Genomic DNA, 6,597 nt, shown 5'->3' with positions numbered 1-6,597 from the left:
CGCTTCCCTCACTGCCTGCAGAAGCCCCACTGCCAAACCGGGCCTGGAAAATTCCGTTTGAGCTGTTTGGAGTCCACGGTGATGAGTGTTCAGACCACCAGGCTGGCTGACGGGCGCCGAGGTGGGATAAGACCTCACGCGTCCAGTGATGTTCTGGAAGAGCCTTTCTCTGGCAAAACTGGAATCGTAGATCCGCCCAAAGTGTCTGTTTTGCTTTGGCGTTCTGTTGCCTATGATTTTCCATTTATCTGTCAGTACATAAATGTTCAAACACTGGGCTCGGAGATCGTGGCGGAGTTGCCCCGGTGTCTCTGTCTCTGCACGGGGTGTGGCAAGGGCCACCTAAGCCAGTGTGCGCGTGAGGACACTGGGGGGACCTACTGACCCAAAGGACCCATGGCCCTGGTGCTGGGACTTCCTGAAGGACGTGGCTGGTTTGAGGCGTTAAGTCTAGAACCGGCCTCCTGTTAGCTGCCCTGTGAAGGAGTGGCCTCCAGCCACACTAGAGATGCCTTTGTGGAAAACTGCATTGATATCATGGCAGAGGCAGGTTAATGAAGCCAGGGCGCAGTGTGGACACACTGCTTGTCCCATGTGCAAGTCCAGTGTTTCTATCCGAACGCAAACCAGCAGCTTCTGGGAGGAATGGCCGTCAGGAGTAAACATGATCTGCAATGCACGAGGTAGTCACTAGCAAGCGTGCAAAAAAACTGTGTCTACATTTGAGTACAATTTCTACACAGATATTTTTCAGTGATTAGAATGCAGGAAAGGGCAGACATTTCAAACACACCTGAAGTCTTTTTATCCATTAAGTTTCTTGTTAAAGAATCTCCGAGGTGCATGATTTCTATACATACCGACCGCTCTGCGTTTGCAAAGCCAACAGCCTGCACAGGTCCCTGGCTGCCTGTGCTCATGTGACGCAGTTGGGGAACAGGAGGTAAATAAAAGATCTTGCTGAAAACCAGAGTGACGTGGTGACGTGGTCTGTGGCAGGGGTGACGTGACTAGGGCCGGAGCTCCGAGAGGGCCGCTCGTGCGCGTTTGAGGCTCTTGGTGTCCGGATCGTGTCACGGAGGCAGGCGGCCCCTGCAGGTGATCACAGGCACTGAATGAAGCAACAGGTAGTTCTAAGTCACGGGCGTGGGTTGGGGGAAGGCAGATCCATGGAATGTTCTGGAACTGCAGATGTCCCTCTGGGCAAAGAGCAAGGACCGTGCTTCAGGAAAGCTGAGGATTCAGGACTCGGTGCCAGGAACGCGCTCCCATGTCACCTTGGGTAAGTCACGTGCCTCTGGGAGCCTCAGTTTCCTTCACGGTAGAGACGGGGCCTGGCACGTGAAGCAGCGAGGCAGCTCCCCTTCCTGACAGGGCAGTGGTGCTAAGCTGTCCCGGGGAGACAGGCGAGGAGGGAAGGGTGGGTGAGGAAGAGGTGGGTGAACACGTTGGATCAGAGGTAGAGGGGCCGGGGGAGCCGCGGCTTCTTTCTGTGGTCTGTGTCTAACCTCAGGGGGAGAAGCAGGGCCCTCGATGGCTACGTGGAGAACTTTTCCCCATGTCTGAGGTGAGGGATGGGGGCTCTGGTGGCCTGGAGCCCCAGGAGCTGCCTGGCTGCCGCGTGTTTTCACCGCACGGCTGGCCGGGCTGCCCCAGCAAGAGGGAGGGGAGAGCACCCCGCGCTGGGCCGCACTATTTCTCACTCTCCTGAAGTGTGCATTGCCAACGAGGCGGTTGCTAAGGTAATTTACATGTGGCAGCCGGGGATGCCCAAGGTGAGAGAGGGGAGCCGGCATGCCCGCCCAGCTTCACATGGGAAGCCGTGCCTCCGCGGCAAGGCTAGACCCGTTACGCAGTTTGACAAAGTCACCTCCCAGGTCTCCCAGGCACCTGCTCGTCATCCCCCAAAGTCACCTAGATTGTCTGGGTTCTGAGCCCGCCTTTCGTGACAGCGGCCATACCTGCAGCATCGAGTGCCCCGCAGCGTGTGGTGGGGGAGGGGAAGGGCAGTCCTCACCCCCCTGTTCTGGACTCTGGCTGCACCGTACAGTCATCTGGGGAGCTTCTGAGAAATACTGAAGCCTGCACCCCGCCCCCAAGGCATCTCATTTCCTTGTCCAGGTCTCGGTATTTGTTTCAACTCATTTCCTGGGCTGACTCTAGTGTGTACCTGGGGCTGAGGGTAGATGCCCTGAGTAGCAAAAATGTCAAGGCCTTTGAAACCAGCCAGCTGGAGGCTCAAGGCTGAGCTGTGCCCCTGTGTATGCTGGGCAGGCCACCGAACCTTGGTCTCTAGGGGATGGTCACTGTTTTTAACACTCTCCTCCAGCAGGACTTGGATGAGCTCTTGCCAGAGCGTAAGAGTCCCGTTCTCAGTCCTTGGGTTTCCAGGACCCGACTCCCCGCCCCCCTGGACACATGACCCACACCTGACCAATCAGAGCCTTCCAAACTCCTGGGCACTCAGGGATTGGGTCAGGGCTGGGACCCCTGGAAAAGAGAGGATACTTTTCAAGGGATGGACGTGGGGGATCCAACATAAAGAAAATCTGAGAGTGAAACCCACAGAGGAAAGCAGGTCTCACCGTGCGGAGACCATCTGAGTCCTAATATAGCTTGGCCAGGAGCCAGCCCTACCTCTGGACACTTCCCATCAGCCAATAAACTCCCTTTTGACTCTGAAGCCTGAGCTGCGGTTTCTGTCTGTTGCTACCAAATGTCCGGATCCAGCCCGTGAACGTCATCTATGAAATGTGCCTAACGTTTCCTCTCTTAGGCGTAAAGTGAGGTTTGAATCAGATAATATTGTGGCACGTTGTGGGTGGTTGGGAAGTGCTTATCACATGTGTTTAGAATGTAAATAGGAGAAGTGGAGGCTGAGCACAGAATGCTGTTTTTAAGGACCATCATGCCCTGCTGCCAGCCGCCTCCCCATGGCATGTACATCCCCGGCGAATCTTGCTAACCAGATGTAAACACAGGGAGCAGGACAGAATAAGGCCATATATTTTAGAGCTGCGGACAGATGGCAGTGAAAGTACTCAAGCAGATTGTAGCGTTAGGTGGCAGGAGGCGACACGCGCAGAGACTGACTGACTTTCTGCCTCCTTCCCAGGCACACACGTTGGTCCTCTCTTCAGCTCACCCACCTTCCCCGTATGTCCCACTTCCATTGCATTAGCCACCCTGGATTCAAGGTGAGTGTTTTGTCCTCAGATACAGACAGCACTGCACCTCTGGGTTATTCTGTCGCATACGTTGTTATCCCATGATACTTGCAGCCCCAGCGGGGGGCGGAGCCGGGACAGTTATGCACACTTAAGGCGAGAAAACGTAGGCTCAGAGGGCGGTGCCCGTGAGCAAGGGCGTGGTGCCGGCTGGCGGACAAGCTGGACATAGAAGCCAGGTGTCCCAGCTCACAGCTCAGCATCCCCAGGCTTTTGAACTCTGGTCACGCGTTCAGGCCTCTCTGTCCACAGCGGGCAGAGGGGACCCCACCCTGGGGAGGCCGTTTGCCTTCTCAGGACACACACACTGAGCCCCACTTTCTGTGGGTCCGTGAAATGCCACACTTTTACATACATAGCCTTTTCTCTCCATTTGAAAGAAGACACTGAGGTTCAGAGAATTAAATTCACTTGGCCCAGCTTCCAAAGCACTAAGTCATAGGGCTGCGATTTGAACCCTGGTCTCTGACACCAAAGCCGAAGGCTCCTACTGCCCCAGGAACAGCTGGGGCTAGTTGGAGAGCAAAGACACAGCCCGTATGCACACGGGAGGTGAAGTCGGGAGAGCGCTTGTCTCACCCTCCCATTGCCCTACGCCCTTCTGGGGATGCCCTCCGCCCCCCTGGTAGGAGGGCAGGGCAGAGAAGGGCTGGCACTCAGCTTGGACCCAAGCACACTCAGCAACCGTGAAATGGCCTCTTCTTGGCTCTTGACAGGATTCAAAAGGCACTCTGGGTTTTGTTTCCCGGAGAAATACAGCTGGTTTCAGGTTCAGACATTTAAAATAAGCAGAGAGGAAGTGTCCTTTTTCAGCCTTGAAGCCCTTAGACTCTTCACCTTAAGCTTCTCAAATTCAATGAACATGGTGAGAAAAGATCCAGGGTCTTTTTTCCCTGAGCTAGGATGACGAGTGTGGATCTCACACCCTGCCCTCCCCAGGGGCAGAGGACAGGGGACTTCCCTCTCCTCTGCTCTTTTCCCAGGACAAGTCCACAGTGAAGGGGGATGTGTGTGTGGTGGTAGGGGGTTAATAAATGCTAGTATTGCACGCCGTTCGAGAGCGTTAGCTATTGGTTTCCTGTTTAGCCCATGGACCCCTTAAAAGTAGGGGTCTCCCTCTGTCCCTTGTGGCTTCCTCCATCTGGAGACAGTGCCCGTCATAAAGCAGGCCAGAATCAGTTTCGCTGGGCCTAAGTCAGTGTGTTGACTGAGTCGCACTCCCCACGGAGGCGCAAGGGTAGAGTCCATCCTTTGCCTCTCCTGGCATCTCGTGGCCCCCGTCGTGCCTCAACTTGCGGCCACCCTACTCAGCCTCTGCCTCCCTCCTCACATCACCTTCTCCCCGAGGAACCACCTCCCTCTGCCTCTGACAAGCAGACTGGTGGTGGCACTCAGGTAACCTGCATCTCAAGATGCTTAATCACACCTGCAAAACCTGGATCACGCGACGTGATGCGCACAGGACCTGGTTGGCATCTTTGGGGGCCACCGCTGGGCCCACGACCCAGGGCCTGTGGCCTGACGTGAGGATGCACACTCTGTGGGGCGCGGCTGCACCCCACTTCCTACAGCATGGATGTGAGGAACACGGTAACTGGGGGTGTGTGAAGAGCACCTCGGCCACATGGGAAAGGCCCAGCATGGGGGTTAAATGCTCGAGAGAGGACACCCGAGAGGGTGACCGCAACCAAGTCCAGCCTCCATTTGCTACACTGTCAAGGTGACAAGAGCCACGGGCCTTGCTTCCCTCCAGCAGGAGGTAGTTTGATTAGGTTCAACATCCCTCCAGGGACCAGGGGTCCTTTCCCAGCAGGAGTCTGATTGCCACTGTTAATCACGCCAGGGGAACTTATTCCCTGAGGCCACAGGGACTGACCCCAAACAGAGCCTCTCACTTCCTCTCCCTCCTCTTGTGTTCCCCACTCACTGGAGGGAGGCTGTTGTCCTGGGCGTCGGGGGCAGTCTGGGGTCTACCGTAAACTGGGGCAGGACAGGCGGTCCCACAGATGCTGCTGTCCCTGGGGAGCGCTGGTGTTGGGGTGCAGGGCTCGCTCCAGCAGGAAGGGTCAGACTCTGGCACTTGCAGGAAGAAAGGGGAGGGCGTGCTCCGCTTCTTCCTTAGCTGTGCGGCGCAGGCTCCCCGGTGGGGATGGTGGCAGCTGGGACCCGGGACCACGGCCGTGTCCAGCATTGGGCTGAAGGGTCCCCGGGCCAAAGCCTCAGGGAACCTGGTGGGCAGATGAGATGTGGGCTTGTGAGTGTCCTCCCTGTGTTGCTGTGACAAATCACCCCAAGAGCGGCTTCAAACAACACACATTTGTTATCTCCCACGCTTCCCGAGGGCTAGGAACTGAGAAGTGGCTCGGCTCCATGGCTCTGGCCGTTTCTCACGAGGTTCAGCCAGACGTCAACAGGGCTGCCGTCCCTGAAGGGGGCCGGGGCTGGGGGACCTGCTTCCGGGAAGGCTCACGTTGTGGCCACAGGCAGGAGACCCTCCCCGCGAGGGCTTCTCCACCCGGCTGCCCGCGGGTCCGCTTCTCCCCAAAGGAGGTGGACCGACATAGAGGGGGCAGCTGTGGTGTTTCACAGCCTACTCTCAGAGGTCACACTGTCATTTCTGCCACACTCTAGTCATTAAAAACGAAGCACTAAGTACGGCCCACACGCGGGGGAGAGTCGGGTCCCTAATTTGTAGCCACGAAATCGTGGACGTATTTTAAAATGACGGTCGCTCGCGGGTCTCGCGTTCTGCTGTGCAGACCTCCTGCTCTCCCTGTGACTGTCGCGACTCAACGCACAGGGAAGCACTGGCTGCCTCCAGCACTGATTCTCAGAAACAAGCATTTTGTATCACAGGCGTTTTAGGCTCGACAGCAGCCCTGGGGAATGAGATGGGAAGAGAGGTTTCTGGAAGCAAAACAAAGGAGGTTAAGATCTGCCAGTGGCCTGACCTCCAGGACAGGGCCCGGGGACGGGCAGCGGACTTCCTGGTGAGGCAGATCTCGTTTGGAACAGTCCTCGGGTCCACACAGTTAGCTGAGGTACTGGGGGAGGGGGGTGCGCTCCAAGTTCTGTCCCTGTGTCAGCGTATAACAGGCTGGAATTTCACCAAACGCAGGCCTTGGAGACCTCACAATTCTGGAGCTTCAGTGGCAAGAGGAAAAAAAGTCTGGCTGCTTGAAAATTCCCCAGGACAGAAAGGGAACATGTTGTGTATCAGTCAGTCATGGGAAGGTTCCTAGAGAGCTTGGCCCCGGGACTTGTAAGGGATTTTTCCTTGGAGGATCTGGCAGAGAAGCAGGACAGTGTACGCTGCTCCTGGCTTAAGGTGGGGTCCTCCTGCGTCTGAGAAGCTCACCCACTTAGGCCA

The sequence above is a fragment of the Hippopotamus amphibius genome, chromosome 8 (assembly GCF_030028045.1).
Source record: "Hippopotamus amphibius kiboko isolate mHipAmp2 chromosome 8, mHipAmp2.hap2, whole genome shotgun sequence".
NCBI lineage: Eukaryota > Metazoa > Chordata > Mammalia > Artiodactyla > Hippopotamidae > Hippopotamus > Hippopotamus amphibius.
Note: the sequence above shows the minus strand (reverse complement) of the source record.